The following is a 16,317-nucleotide window of genomic DNA, read 5'->3' on the forward strand; positions in this document are numbered from 1 at the left end:
ACTTTGCGACTCTGAGTATATTTCACTGGCGACGAGGATGGGATCCCGCTGAGCTGACTGCCACACACAGCACCGCAGCACCGCCAACTGCCGCACCGCTGCCTCGCACCGTGTATCCAGGCTTCAGCTCCGGGGCACAAGGAACTCAGAATGGCAGCCAACAGCAGCTTCTCGCCATTCAACCCAGCATCTGGAGACTGGGAAGCGTACGCCTCCCGTTTCACCTTCCTCCTAGAAGCCAAAGGGGTCACCGACGAAGAAGACGCCAAGAAGAGGGCGATATTCTTCAGCGTCTGCGGAGAGGAGACGTTTGAAATCGCCCGGGCTCTCCTTGCGCCTGAAGACGTCGCTACTGTTCCATACAAAACAATAATGGAACAGCTGAAGGGGCACTTTTCGCCGCAGCCCTCAGTGGTGGCTCGTCGAAATGCCTTCTACGCAAAGCGGCAAGCCCCTGGGGAAACCATAACTGGGTTTGTGACCTCTCTCCGCCAAGCCGCCCGGTTCTGCAACTTCTCAGAGCTGGAGAACATGCTTCGTGACCGCCTCGTCGGTGGCCTGAAGGATGAGAAGCTGCAACGGCGCCTCTACGCTAAGAAGGACCTAACGTTCCAGGTCGCTCTGGAGGAGGCCCTGGCAACAGAAGCTGCCGAGAGGTCGACCCAAGAGGCACGGCCGAGCCTGCCATCCCAACCGAGGGTCCACCATGAAGACCTCACCGACGACTCAGGATCCGACAGGAAGGAGGTGCACCGAGTACAGCAGCGCACTCAAGCAGCGCACAGACCACAGCTGCCTCGACGAGAAGGAGGGAACTGCGCAAGCTGCGGGGAGAGTCACGAGAGGAGGACCTGCCGTTTCCGCAACGCAGAGTGCAGGCAGTGCAGAAAATCGGGACACATCGCCCGGGTGTGTCGGGCTCGGCCCACCCGACACCAGGCATCAGATGACCAATCCAAGAGCCCCAGGTCCCGGGGCCCAACGCACCAAGGCAACTCGACGGAGCTCACGGACTTCCAGGTATACCAGTTGCCCCACCCCAACGTAGAGAAAATTTATGTAGAGGTACAGATAGAGGGGGCCCCATGCCGCATGGAGCTTGACACGGGTTCAACTCTATCCATAATCTCGGCAAGGACCTTAAGGAAACTGTGTCCCACTGGGGGTCCCAAACTCAGGCCGGCCCCATTCACCCTCCGGGACTTCCAGAAACGTAAGGTCCCCACAATGGGGGTGGGGACCTTCAGGGTGCAATACCGAGGGCGGACGCGGCAACTGGACTTGCTTGTGGTCAAGGGCCCCTACATTAGCTTACTGGGATTGGCATGGTTTGGACCACTGGGGCTAGCTGTCACCGGGGTGAACCACACTAGCTTACAAGTGGACGTGGACGCCATATGCAAGGAATTTCCAGGGGTTTTCGATGGGAAATTGGGACAGTATACGGGCCCCCCCATTGCGCTACAGCTTGACCCCGCAGTACGACCGGTCAGGCTCAAGGCCCGCCGGGTCCCGTTCGCCTTGAAACCCCGTATAGACGAGGAATTGGACCGACTCGTAGAGCAAGGAGTGCTGGAGCCGGTGCCTAATGCTCCCTGGGAAACCCCAATCGTCACACCCGTCAAGCCTAATGGTTCGGTCCGCATCTGCGCAGACTACAAATGTACCATAAACAAGGCCCTCACGGCCCACGCATACCCAGTGCCAGTGGTCAGCCATGTCCTTGCCACCCTGGCTGGGTCGAAAATTTTTGGCAAGCTGGACTTGGCCCAAGCATATCAACAGCTGCCAGTAGATGAGGCCACAGCAGAGGCACAGACGATTGTGACGCACAGAGGAGCGTTCAGGGTAAAGCGGCTGCAATTCGGTGTCAGCGTGGCACCAGGCATATTCCAGAATATAATGGACTCTCTCCTTAAAGGGATTCCTGGCGTCACCCCCTTCTTCGATGATGTGTTGATTGCCGGCCCCACACCAGAGGAGTTTGAGGACCGCCTCCGCACCGTTCTGCACCGTTTCCAGACGGCGGGTCTCAAGGTGAAGCGGGAAAAATGTCTACTAGGAGTGCCTCAGGTGGACTTTCTGGGATTTATGGTGGACGCAGAAGGGGTCCACCCGACTGGGGACAAGGTACGGGCCATTTGTGATGCCCCAGCGCCCAAGAGCAAGACTGAACTTCAGGCCTTCTTGGGACTATTGAACTTTTACCATTCCTTCCTTCCCCACAAGGCGGCGGTAGCGGAGCCCCTACACAGACTCCTGGACAAGCGGGCCCCTTGGGTGTGGGGCCAGCGCCAGGAGGCCGCATTCCAGGCAGTCAAGGACTTGCTTGTCTCAAACTCGGTCTTGGCACACTTCGACGAGAGGCTGCCGGTGGTGCTAGCATGCGACGCCTCACCCTATGGCATTGGAGCTGTCCTGGGGCACCAACTCCCGGATGGAAGAGAGGTACCGGTGGCGTACTTTTCCCAGACACTCAACACAACCGAGCGGAACTACTCGCAAATCGACAAGGAGGGTCTGGCAATCGTAAAGGGAGTAAAAAAATTCCATGATTTCTTGTACGGGCGGCCCTTCACCGTGGTGACTGACCACAAGCCGTTGCTTGGCTTGTTTGCCCCCGAAAAGCAGACCCCCCAAGTGCTGTCTCCTCGCGTCCTCAGGTGGTCAATTTTCCTTGCCAGCTACCAGTATGCACTGATTCACCGACCTGGGAAGGCGATGGGCCATGCGGACGCCCTCAGCAGGCTACCACTACCGGAAACAGGCCCTGACCCAGCACCTGCACAAGAGGTTATGAGCCTGGAGCTGCTTCCCGACCGCCCCATTCAGGCACAAGAAGTTGCACACCATTCCAAGAAAGATAGGGTCATCTCCCGGGTCCTGGACTGGGTGTGGAGGGGATGGCCCAGCAGCAGCCCCGGGCCAGAATTCGCCGGCTACACAACCCGCAAACATGAACTGTCGGCCCACAAGGGGTGCCTGTTATGGGGAAGCAGAGTCGTTGTTCCCCAGCCCCTCTGCAAAAGGGTCCTCACAGCCCTACACGAGACACATCCAGGGGTAGTAAGAATGAAGGCCCTTGCCAGGAGTTATGTGTGGTGGCCGGGGATCGATGGAGAGATAGAGGCCTGGGTCAAACACTGCCAGGCCTGCCAAGAATCCCGCCCAGATCCCCCAAGGGCCCCAGTCCAGTCCTGGGAGTCCGCCCGAGCACCATGGTCACGCCTGCATGTGGATTTCGCTGGCCCCTTTCAGGGGAAAACATTCTTCATAGTGGTGGACTCCTACACCAAATGGCTGGAAGTCGCACTGGTACCGTCCACTTCCACGTCCGCAGCCATCCGGGTACTACGCAGGCTGTTTGCAACCCACGGGCTCCCTGACACTCTCGTCTCAGACAACGGGACTGCATTTACGTCAGGAGAATTCCAAACCTTCACAGCGCAGAACGCCATCCGCCACATCCGTTCGGCGCCGTTCCACCCTGCCACCAATGGCCAAGCAGAACGCATGGTGCGGACCACCAAGGACACCCTTCGCCGCATGACGCAAGGGGACTGGGAGTACCGCCTTGCCACATTCCTTCTAGCACAGCACAGCACCCCCAGCTCAACGACTGGCCGGAGCCCCGCTGAACTACTAATGGGTCGGCGCCTTGCAATCAGATTGGACCGCCTTCACCCCGATAGAGCTCAGGATGAGGTAGTGGTGGGGGAAGGCAGGAACCCCCGGACCTTCGAGGCCCAGGACCCAGTGTACGCAAAGAATTTTGGGGCAGGCCCAGCATGGGTACCCGCCACAATCACCAGGGTCACTGGCCCCGTGTCGTACGAGGTGCTAACGGATGGGGGGCAATGCTGGCGCCGCCACTGCGACCAGATACGGCGACGATTCCCGGGAGAAAACCAGGAGGAGGACAGGTCAGAGGAGTCCCAAGGGAACAGCGGGGCAGTGAGGCCCATAGAGCAGGAGGGGCCAGCAGGAGAGGCAGAATCAGTAAATACAGAGAGGACCCGTGAGGCCGAAAGGACACCGGAACCAGAACCACGACTGAGCGAGCCGGTTGCACCAGACCAAACAGCCGCATCACAGCCAGCATCCTTGGAACACGAGCCAGAACCCGGAGCCCGGACCAGGGAACACCCCAGGCCACAACGCACACGTAGGCCGCCGGCATACCTTGAGGACTATGAATGCGACCTCCCGGGCAGGACTGGAACTTAGAGGGGAGGGGTGTTATGTACTGAGTTGAATAGGATCCAAACTGTAGCAGTCTGATTGGTCCTAGAACAATAGGATCCAAAAGGCAGCAGTCTGATTGGTCCTAGAACAATAGGATTCAGAATGCAGCAGTCTGATTGGTCCTAGAACAATGCAGCAGTATGATTGGTTGGCAGGAACCACCCAATCCTGCTCCAGATAGAAGTGAATCCACAACCTGATTGGCTTACAGTAGAATTCCAGAATTAGCCAATCATGTGCAGCCCATTGTGTAAATAATGTATATAAAGCAGATACTGTGAGGGGACAATTATTCATTCCTCCTCACCACTATGAGCTGAATAAAGAGCATGAAATCACTTTGCGACTCTGAGTATATTTCAGGTATCCATTGTGGGGAAAGGCAGTGGCACTTTCCTAGCAAACTCAGTCTAATTACTGATGAAAGATGCTTGCTGGAGGAAACCTTCAGGGGAAATTAATGGCTGAATAAGGATATACACCAAGGTTCTGGGGACTAATTAGGTATCTGCCTATTCACCTTGCTCTTGCTGCTGCTGTGGGAGGTCATTCAGCTGAAAACAATGTTGCCTCCTCTGTTGCTTCCAAGTACCCCAATGCACACAGTGAAGAATCGTTAAATGGTTCTGAGGCATGTGTAGAATTCCAGTGAAAATGAACTTCTTGGTAATACATGAAATCCATAGCTCATACAATCCCCAGAAGAAGCATTTGAGTCCTGCTGTGGGACCAATTACCCCACTCAGCACGCAGCTTGAGTCATATGTTTTCTTGCAGAAAGTTAGGCAGACAAACTGATAAGATCCATTTCCAAATATTTCAGTTCAGAAGAGTGATAAATACAAGCTTCAGATCTCCATGGTGGGACTGATTGGGCTCCTGTTGCTGAGGACTTGGTCTGCAACGATGGATCTAGCCTTGGATGAAGCTTGGAGTCAATGGAAGATCACACATTCTAAAGAATACTCCCCAGAGGAAGAGGAACACTGGGACATTCCCCAGAGGAACGTTCAGTAATCAATGAATAATGTTTCTGGCAAACTCGAGGTCACTGGATGAAGTATGTTTTTAAGTGTAATTGTTTTTTAGAATGTTTTGATCTGTTTCTACTTTGTTTTTGTTTTTAAATTGTATATCCGTTTGCTGCCCTGGGCTCCTTGAGGAGGAAGGGTAGGATATAAATTCAATTAATAATAATAATAATAATATGATGATGATGATGATGATGATGGACAAAGAAGACTATAAACTCCAACAGCAATCTCACAAGACTGCACACAGTGAGATGCCTGGTAGTTCTAGGAGAGCCCAGTGTGCAGTAGGAAGCAGGTAATTTGAATGCAAGTCCCACTACTGGAAGATGGTGAGATTACCTCCACAAGCAGAGCACAGCTTCTGGATGTCATGCCACCAATGATAAACTTGAGTGGAAAAATAAGAACTGGCAGGACAAGAACCTACATCTCCTTCTTCAAAGAACTACACCCTCATCCTGCCAACAGATGGGAGGGAGACACATAATGGAGCCCATCTAGTCTTCCTAGACCCAGCCCATGATATGCTTCACCATAAAAATCTGAAGAGGCTCTGTGCAGAGCTATCGCTCACTGATGCTTCTGTGGCTCTTGTTGAACTGTTGCTAAGAACATGCTTACACTACACCGGTATTTACTCTTGCATAAGAGCACTCTGGCATAATGGAATCACAGAATGGCTTTATTTAAAAAGAAAAATTAGAAGAAAAATCCAGTTTCAAATGGTTACTCATAAGTGCATCTCATTGATTTCAGTGAGGGTTATTTTCAAGTCAGTTTTCATAGGAGTGCAGTCACAGTCTTCCTAGTTCATGTTATTGGTGAGTTAAAATTATTGTCTGATACAGATTTTCCAGCATATATTGAGTTATTCTTGTGCTATTCCTGCCCCCAAACATATCATTTCATAACTATGATAATTTATATACAAATGTATGCTAGGTAGGCACAAAGTTTCTTGTCGTGCTTTTTTTGTAGTTAAATAATCAGGATTATTTAATTATTTTCTGAACCAAACATTCAGAATGTCAGCTTGCCATCTGTAAGCTCTTAAGAAAACATTTTCTTCTTTCTAATAAAGCACTTGGTGGCCTTGCAAGCCGACAGTGGGCATTTGATGTAATAAACTTTGAGTAATAAATTTTAGGGTGATGTCAAAGCGGTTGAATTGTAGGTTAGATCAGAAAACAAGGAGCAAGTGCTGAACATTTTACTCCAGCTCTTGTTGAAACATTTAGTTCATAACATCTTGACGAAAAGGTTGTTCTTAGAATTATTGTCATTCCCCTTGAGAATCATCAAGTTCAGACTCTCAAATATTGAGAACAGAAAATACATTTGAAAAGTTAACAATACTGACCAGTAACCTGGGGGTGGGGGTGGAGCGTGTAAGGAGTAGAGTCAGACCAAGAAGAAAGAATTACGGTCTGAAACTGCATTTTACAAAATTACAGAAAAAGAGATAGAGGAACAAGATACCAGGGAATTATACAGTTGCCCATCTGGAGCATCTGTCTCTTACAAATTATATTTTCACAGTGTTCATTTTTCTCAACAATATTCTAAGAAAAACTGCTAGGAAAAGTACAGTTCTTTTCAGCTGGATTATAGCAATAGATGGTCAAAAGGTATAAGAGCCACCAGGAGATCACTTCTTGCCCATTTTCTGAAGAGAGGAGACAATGCCAACATTCACGCTCCCCCAACTTAAAAACCCATCACTGTTTTCAATCACTTATCCTTTTGCCTATGGTGCTTGAAAGATAGGAAGGATGCTGCTGAGAAGAAACTTCAGCTAAAATAATAATAAATACACAGAAAAAAAACCTTTCTCATTTTAGGCCTACCTGTAAGTCTGTACTTTATACATACACTAACTCACCTCATCCCAGGTTATGTGCTGAATTTTGTTTTGTTGATTTTGTTGACCAGTTTTCCATTCTAGCTATCATTTCAAAGTTTATTCTCATCCCTCCTCTTTTTGTGTCATCTGCAAAGTTGACAAGGATCTCCTCTAGCCCTTCATCTAAATTACGAAAATTAAGATAAATTACATCCACATCATTCCCACAGAAAGAGATATGATTAGTCTGGCAGGTTTTGTTATTGAGCGCTGCTCTGGTTTCGCCAGAAGCGGCTTAGTCATGCTGACCACATGACCCGGAAAAACTGTCTGCAGAAGCGGACAAATGCCAGCTCCCTCAGCCTTTAAAGCAAAATGAGCGCTGCAACCCCAGAGTTGTTCACAACTGGACTTAATTGTCAGGGGTCCCTTTACCTTTATGCTGGCTTCTACTAATCACTGCATTGTTATCAATATGCTTACAAACTGAAGCCTTGCTCTAGTATCCTTCACTGGAAGACTTCCTCTACTCTCTGAGGTGAGGCAAGTACCTATGAGAAGCTATTAGAAAGCCTTTTGGGTAGTGGTGTCCTAGTTACGGAACACTTTCCCCAAAGAGATCGGACCCAATATAGTTTGCTGACTCAGGAAAGATTCTACATAGAAAAGATGATTGGCAGTGGAATCTTATTTAAACACTGGTGACAGGACAGTAGCCTTCATCATCACAGAGAGAGCTGACCTCTAACATCCCACCACCGCTTTCCACCCTCCACCCAATGCCCTAAGTGTTCACTCTGTTCTAATGGTAGGATCCTATTGATCTTTTGGTGCCAGGCCTATCTATATTTCTGGCCTTTTTAGATGCAATTGTAATCTTATGACCTATTTTATGCTGTTTGTGTGACTTCATGGCTTTAGCTTATGTAATGAGCAGACACTCTTGCCTTCCTTGCAAGGTGTAGGACCGCTGAGAGGTACAGGTTGTGCAATTTATGGACAAGTTAACACTGCCACCATCCTCACTGTGTTACTAAAGACTGTGTACACAGTGCAGTTTAGTGTGCATTCAGTGCACTCCGTATGCTGGTTGTTTCTGTGTTGTACAAATAACCACAACCCCAATCTAAACGTATGCTATTTCTTTCTATGATTTAATGCCTTTTATCCCAAACCAATTTTTATGCTAAAGGAGATTTTCAAAGTGAATGAATTTGCACTTCAGTCCACTCGTGCATGAACAAAAGAGCATGCAAACAGTAATTTTCTTGCGTGGGGGGGAGGGAGGAGTTTAGTTACCCACAACTGAGGTGATGTGAATATCCAATCGGATATGATCCTGGGATTTTCCAGATCCAGCACGTATGAAGGATGACCTTTCTTAACAGGGAAATAGCTCTTAAGACAAGTAAACATGAGGATAAATCTCTCTTCACTTCCTGACAATTCCTTCTTGTGTATTCAGCATGGTTTCAGCTTAACCAGTGAAGGCGGTGAAGGTCCTGTGTGAGTGCCTGGAGGCGGTTGGAGGATGGATGGCGGCTAATGGATTGAAGTTGAATCCTGACAAGACAGAAGTATTGTTTTTGGGAGACAGGGGGCGGGCTGGTGTGGAGGACTCCCTGGTCCTGAATAGGGTAACTGTGCCCCTGAAGGACCAGGTGCGCAGCCTGGGAGTCATTTTGGACTCACAGCTGTCCATGGAGGCACAGGTCAATTCTGTATCCAGGGCAGCTGTCTACCAACTCCACCTGGTACGCAGGCTGAGACCCTACCTGCCCGCGGACTGTCTCGCCAGAGTGGTGCATGCTCTGGTTATCTCCCGCTTGGACTACTGCAATGCGCTCTACGTGGGGCTACCTTTGAAGGTGACCCGGAAACTACAATTAATCCAGAATGCGGCAGCTAGACTGGTGACTGGGGGCGGCCGCCGAGACCACATAACACCGGTCTTGAAAGACCTACATTGGCTCCCAGTACGTTTCCGAGCACAATTCAAAGTGTTGGTGTTGACCTTTAAAGCCCTAAACGGCCTTGGCCCAGTATACCTGAAGGAGCGTCTCCACCTCCATCGTTCTGCCCGGACACTGAGGTCCAGCGCCGAGGGCCTTCTGGCGGTTCCCTCATTGCGAGAAGCAAAGCTACAGGGAACCAGGCAGAGGGCCTTCTCGGTAGTGGCGCCCGCCCTGTGGAACGCCCTCCCATCAGATGTCAAAGCAATAAATAACTACCTGACATTTAGAGGGCATCTTAAGGCAGCCCTGTTCAGGGAAGTTTTTAATCTGTGATATTTTACTGTATTTTTTGTTTCTATGGAAGCCGCCCAGAGTGGCTGGGGAAACCCAGCCAGATGGGCGGGGTACAAATAATAAATTATTATTATTATTATTATTATTATTATTATTATTATTTGCCTTTCTGGCTTCTCTCTGATGAAGAGGTGATTCTTAAAGGGCAGGGGTGTATCCAGGAGTTGACCAGGTTGACCCCCACAAAGGGCACAGGCCCAAGAGGGTGCAAAAAAGCATGGCTCTCCACTCTGGCTCGGGGAGTCCTGTCTGCCTGGCACTTGCTCCCCAGGGCAGGCTGCTCCTCTGCTGCTCTGGGTGGCTAGACATGCCATTCTGCCTCCTGTGGGTGCCTTTGCAGAGGAGCACAAGAAACATGGGAAGGGGGCATCAATACAACTCCTTGCTAAGGGCACAAGGGAGCCTAGATTCACCTCTGTGAAAGACACAGAGAGTTAGATTTACTTTGCACAGAAATATACAGATATAAAATTTACATTTCGACTGTTCTGTTCTTTTTTGCAAACTACCTCGGGAATGTAATTGAAGGGTGATATAAAATATTTACAATGCATGAATGATTAAGGAGGGGAGGAAGTTGGAATACCATTATCTGATGGAGCTTCTTGAGCTACTAAATCCATATTTAGGTATGACTTTCATTCATTTGGCTTGCTTAACACCCAGTGACTTTTTCCCCTCCAAATGCTTGCATCTAAAATCTGTTTTATCGCCAACTAAATATCCAGTTACCCTATCAGGGTGGATTTTTATTCTTGTCTAATTTCTACATTCTGTATTACAAAACACATTGAAACATACAGAAACTTGCAATGTAAAGCAGATTAGCATGTTATCTTTAACCTTTTTTCTGATAGCTGTGACCTTTAAAAACACACACTATTTGCTGATACTCTGCCATGGATCTGGGGCTTCCTGCCAAATTAGTAAAGTCAGGAGCATGTAGATCTTCTGGGATATGCAGCAAAATGCAAATATTTATTAAAAGTGCGTGAGGTTCCTTAATTTTCTGGACAGACACACACACACAGTGCAAACACTAGCACATTTATTCGTCTTGAAGCAGGAGGAGTACAGAGTACCAAAGGTGAAAGTTCACATCCAGTTTCTTTTTTCTTGCTCTGAACGAGTTTGATATAATTGAGACCATCACACTGTCTGCCCTAAATGAATATTTTTTTTCTTTAACTATCCTGTGGAAGCTCAGTCCCCCAAAGTCCCCTTTATTTAAGTCATATATGCCCTACTATTTGCCGGAAGCTCTGCTGGCTGTGTGCCACCTGTAGATTTCACCCTCAGTTGCTGAAGACAGCTTCACTGTTCAGCCTGCCACATTAAAGCATCCTCTGTCCACTCCCGTTTGTTTCCTATTTCACTTTCTTAACTAAAAAGCATAATTTGGCTAAGTGATTTGCATTATTTCTATCTAAGAAATGAATTGCTAGAAAAGGGAAAAGTCATCAGGAATATAAATATTAGCATTATGGAGAGGCAGAAGAGCTGCAGAGCCTTTAAGCAGTATAATTTAAATGCACCTCCTGCCATCTTTTCAATGGCTACACAACATGGAAGTGTTTTTTAATCACCGTGCTCCAGACTCCGAGCTGAAACATCCAGCTGACATACAACTTCAAACCGTTTTGCCTCTCCGGCTAAGGAAAGCTTAGAAGTCTCTTTATTCCAAACAAAACAGGATTAAAGGTGGGAAGATGTGGTGTTTGCTTTGAAAATGAGCAAATCTAAAGTAGCGCAAATGGCTGATAGCTTGTGTTTATTTATAGCTTTTCCACTGTCACAGTAAAGACCAAATTTAGTACAACACTAAGGAGAGGAAAAATGATGCTCACAACCATGTTGATGTACTCCTTGCAAGGAAACATGAAAAATATAGTGAATACTGCAAAGGGGTCGAAATAGAGGCATAAACTTCTCCTTATTCTGCATGTGTGCTAGGAGGAGGGTGGCAACTGCCAGACACCTCTCATTTTCTGCCTACTGTTCTTGTGTTTGGATAAGTGGTACTCAAGTCTGGAAAGATGAAGAACTGGAATACAGCTATACCTTTTCCCACACCAGCAAGGACTATTCCTGCTTTCAGGTGGGGCTCAGTCCAATACTGGCACATTCAGGTTGTACAATTAAAGTTGATTTGACACTCTTGTGCAGCAAACGACCTTCCTTTTTGTGATAAGGAAAGTTCTAAGAAAATGTGCTGGGAAGTGTGACACAACGATGGCCTGACACAGCGTCATAAACCTCTCTGCAAATAAATCAGAATGAATGCTCACTAAACAGGTGGTGTCTGAAGTGACCATATACATCTGACTTTGTACCTGGTGGAGGCTGCTCCATTAGGGCAAATGGGGCACTACCCCCACCAACCTCTTTGTGCTCTCAGCCAGCCCTGCTTTCTTTCAGTCGGGGAGGGGGTCACAGTATGTCAGCATCCTCCTAATTCCTTGGTCTCAGTGTTGCCTCTGGTAAAACTCAATAAGGACAAAATTAGAAATAGCTGGCTCTACCTGTCATTGACTCTGGTTACATCCATTGTTGGTCTCCCTGCCTTCCAACCTACCAGTCCCAATGGCACCAGCCACCACTGATGTTACCCATGTCTCTCTCACTGGCATTGATATTGCCTCTTTTTCTGTCTCATGAGAGATACCAATTTCTTTGTAAAATTGGTCATTTCTTGTGTACAACTGGAGCCAAGCTGATGCAGGATGCTAACTTGGGGTTCCACTAAAGATTATACTGGTGCACAGACTTGAAGAAGCTGTGGCAGTGCTGGGCAAGCTGACTTCCAGCTGTTTTTATATTACTGAGGAACCCCTTAAAGGTTACAGGTTCTACTACAATCAGTAGGAAGATTAACATCCCTGATAGTTGGCCATGATGACTGTGACAGAAGGGAATTGGAGTCCAAAATCTGGAGGGCCACAGATGAGCCACCTTTATTAAATAGTCCTTTTATATTATTGCCAAAATAAGCCTCTCCCTCAACAAGCTATATGCTTTTGAATGGCCAGCCATTTTGAATTGCTTGGAAGAAGGCAGAGGCAAGTCTGGGGAGAAAAACATGGCAAAAAGTGGAGTCATGGAGTGGAAATTCTATTAAGGACAACTGGTCAAGAAGTCCAGAGGCAACCCAGAACTTATAAAAATGGAAAGAGCCATGTCGGAAGTCCTGTGATGAGACAGACATTTAGTTATTTGTGTATATGAGAGGCTGGAGGTCCACCAGATGAAATTGAGATGGAAAAACCTTACTAGGCCTCTGAGAAGCTCATTTAGGAAACTGATATGAAGAAGAAGAAAAGTTTGGATTTGATATCCCGTTTTATCACTACCCAAAGGAGTCTCAAAGCGGCTAACATTCTCCTTTCCCTTCCTCCCCCACAACAAACACTCTGTGAGGTGAGTGAGACTGAGAGACTTCAGAGAAGTGTGACTAGCCCAAGGTCACCCAGCAGCTGCATGTGGAGGAGCGGAGACACGAATCCAGTTCACCAGATTAGGAGTCTACCGCTCTTAACCACTACACCACACTGGCTCATAAATAAAACACTGTGTTTTATTTCCCTTAAGGGAGAATGTAGATACATTTTCCTGTTATATATTTTGTGGGAAGGTGAGTGCATTGCCAGTCTTTCTTCAATGAAATGGGTATTTTGTGGTTCCCACAACACTTTCTTAGATTTCCAAATGTGCTCCCAGTCTCAAAAGGTTAGGGATCTCTGCTCTGTGTTCTGTTGTCTTCTCCCTTAGCTCGGGGCTTGTTTTATGATCAGCTCCTTGTACACCTTTTTACAAATAGCAAAAGAAGCCGTCCCATAATTGCTCCAAAGGGGTGATGATTTTGTCCCCATGTGGATTTAAATGGTACATTATGTTGCTTCAGGCCAAAAAACAGATGTGAAGACCATGTCCTACAAAAACATCATGCAATAATAGCATTGCAACAAATTTTTTCACATACATACAGTGCTTTTTCTGGGCGTACTCAAAGGTATGCAGTACTGGCCCCTTTTTTCCCTTAAAAAAAAGCACTGCATATGCCTTGTATGTTAAATATCTTACCAGAGGCAATTGCCTGCCTCAAATAAATTAAGGCTACAATCCTATACTCAGTTACCTGGAACTAAGTCAAATTGATCTTGATGGGACTTTCCTTTGAGTAGACATGTGTAGGATTGCATTGTCAAGCTGCATGATAGACATGCTTTCATATTTAAGTTAACTGTTAATATGTCTTTAAAGCTTGTAGCTTTACATATTTCTTTTTGTAACTGAAAAGAAGAGTTGACGGGGGAAATGTTCACAGTCATGTTGTAATAATAGCTGTCTACTGTTTTTAAATGCACATTTTGTAATATGAATTTGAAGGGGCTTTGTCACCTTAAATCTGCCAAGATTCTTTACTGTTACTATTTTTTAAGGCATAAAGAAGAGAGTTAATTAAGCAGCTGTGGGTTTGGAAGGGGGTTGTTTAATTCTTTTTATTGAGTTATAATATTATATCAGGTCCATAATACATAGAGTGCTAAAAACGAACTGAAAAATATTAACATAATAAAAGAAAAACAATTGCAGTGCAGATTTAAAGTAAGAATTTATCTTTTGGAGATCATTTCAGATGTATGATAATTAAAATGTCTCTAACAAAATTAAATAATATTTCTGTTTCATATTACAGTTCCAGGATGTAGAGGCACACAAGTAGGAGAAATGACCAAAGGAAAACAAGAATTTAAGAAACTCCAATCAACTAGATCCATTAAAAAGCTGGAGGTGGAAAGCTCCATTGTCCCTGAATATTAACGTAAGTTACAAATTTGTACCAAAATAAATCGCATCCAAATAAATGTGTGTTTTTTCACATTGGCCTCTGACTACTCTTAATTTAAATGCCAGTTTTCCCAATAGTGTGATGTCCTATACTATTGTGTCCCAAGCAGCTACGGTTTTAATATTAACATTTTTGAGGTTTACACGAATTTTTATAAGATGTTGATTATAAGTTGTATGTGCTGTATTTTCATATTTGGTATGTATTAATTTGATTTGAAATAAGTTAGTATTGTGAACTTCTGAAGTCTAAGATTATTATGTGTTCTCTGCAAAATTTTGTTATAAGATAGAAAATCATTTAATGTGACATATTAGAAACAAACTTTTTATGGGGAAAAACAACTTCGCTAATATTTTTCTTCTGGAATCTTTGTGAGTGTGTGGATGTCTTTTCCTCATTCTACAAAACTTGAGTTTGATTTTGTTTTGATTTTTGCTCAAAACTTACATCCCACCCCATAAAGGGGTGGGGTTTTCATGCTATATCTTATTCTGTAGTCCAAAAGTGAGTCAAACGGATTCTGTAGTACCAAGTGGGAAGATTTGAACCTGTCACTGATTCAGAGAGTCCTTAAGCCACAGTTACAAACTGCCCTACAATATAAAAAGCAACAAAGGTTGCAATCCTATACATGCTTAGTTGGGAGGGAACCCTGTTGTAAAGAATGAGACTTTCTTCTGAGCCAGACAGCACTGAAAACGAATTGTTGAAAAATCTTAAACAGGGGTAGCAGTTGATTTCCCACATCCAGGATTATTAAAACTGTGTATTGATCAGAAACCATCAAACGATCAGTTAAAGCAAAACGAAGCATAAAGTCTGTTCACTTCCTTCCCCTTTATGCCTTTAAACCTTATTAACAGATGAAATACTGAGCAGGTAGGAAATCCATAACGGTGAATTTAGTGTGCCATCTAGTGACCATTTATTTTGCTGCAGGAACCACATACATTTCTCTTGTAGTTAAGAAAAGCTGTTGGTCTTAGACCAGAGATCAGGGCCAGCTCACCCATGAGGCAAGGTGAGGTAACCACCTCAGGCAGCAGGGTCCACCAGGTCAGCAGATACTGATTTCAATCTTTATTTCCCTGCTTGTTCCTAGTGTAGACCTTCTCTAAGCCCTCCTTTGCTAGTAAGTGGCGGGGGGCGGGCACCATTTTAGGGTCTGGCTCAGGTACCAAAAACTATATATTGGAACGGCTCTGCCAGAGATACAGTACAGAAATGATTGGGCATCTGGGTGGCCACTGTGAGCATGGGATGCAGCGCTAGATGGGCCTTTTATCTGACCCAGAGGGTTCTTCTTATGTTCTTGCATCTCCAGACTAAACTTAAGAATGCCCTGCACGGTCAAGAAGAAGACCTGAAATCAACCTTCTGTCTCCATTGTCACAAACTGCAGTTCTTATCAGCTCTGAGAAGACAGAACTGCAGCACAGACAGCTGTTACAATGACACATGAGGGCTTATTTCTGAGTAGACATCCATAGGATTGGACTGTATATTCAATATGCACATCTACAATATGAATATGCATTCGAGAGGAAATGGGCTGGGCTCATTCATTACAGAATTCTGAATTGTCTCTTGAGGATAATTGCCATTGGTTCTCCTCACCTGTTGCGCCCAAATCTTCCCCTCTGGATGAAAAGGAGTAAGAAGCCCTCCTTGCCCCTGGAATTGTATTGCAGCTCATTCATCTGTGAAGCTTATATTTGTAATCTGTATCTATATAGCCAGTGCAGGGGGTTTGCTGAAGCTGGATTGTCCATATAAAGCCACGGAGAGAATGTTTACTCTTCTCAAAAAAATAGGAAAGGGAAAAGGTTGCAAAGAAGCACTTTAATTTATTGCTCTAAAGGACCCAGCACACAGCAAACTGCCTGTATCCAGAGCAACCAAATCACATATGAAAGATTTCTATTGTACATAGTACAGGGGTAGTGGCTGCTAGTGCCATTGACAACAGCAGGTAGGCTCATGGTAACAGGGCAATAGACAAAAGATAATGGAACTGGAATGCTGAATCCAAGG

At 46.0% G+C, this 16,317-nt stretch overlaps 2 protein-coding genes across 4 annotated transcripts in view; one reads left to right on the plus strand and one right to left on the minus strand.

The window, feature by feature from the left end:
• LOC308476083 (uncharacterized protein) overlaps positions 1 to 16,317 on the plus strand; it is a 51,266-nt gene that overhangs the window by 1,480 nt on the left and 33,469 nt on the right. Inside the window, exons 2-4 of one of the 3 annotated variants that reach the window (XR_013985677.1) lie at positions 4,609 to 6,100; positions 14,128 to 14,253; positions 15,608 to 15,937. The gene's annotated coding sequence lies outside the window, so the exon portion shown is untranslated. The remainder of the gene's footprint in view (positions 1 to 4,608; positions 6,101 to 14,127; positions 14,254 to 15,607; positions 15,938 to 16,317) is intronic. The other 2 variants (XR_013985675.1, XR_013985676.1) reach the window with 2 other exon arrangements.
• The window catches only part of LOC308476081 (organic solute transporter subunit alpha-like), a 30,581-nt gene continuing 20,357 nt past the window's right edge, over positions 6,094 to 16,317 (minus strand). Inside the window, exon 9 of the mRNA XM_081003481.1 lies at positions 6,094 to 7,305. The gene's annotated coding sequence lies outside the window, so the exon portion shown is untranslated. The remainder of the gene's footprint in view (positions 7,306 to 16,317) is intronic.

This window comes from Podarcis pityusensis (assembly GCF_964106645.2).
Source record: "Podarcis pityusensis genome assembly, chromosome: 4".
NCBI lineage: Eukaryota > Metazoa > Chordata > Lepidosauria > Squamata > Lacertidae > Podarcis > Podarcis pityusensis.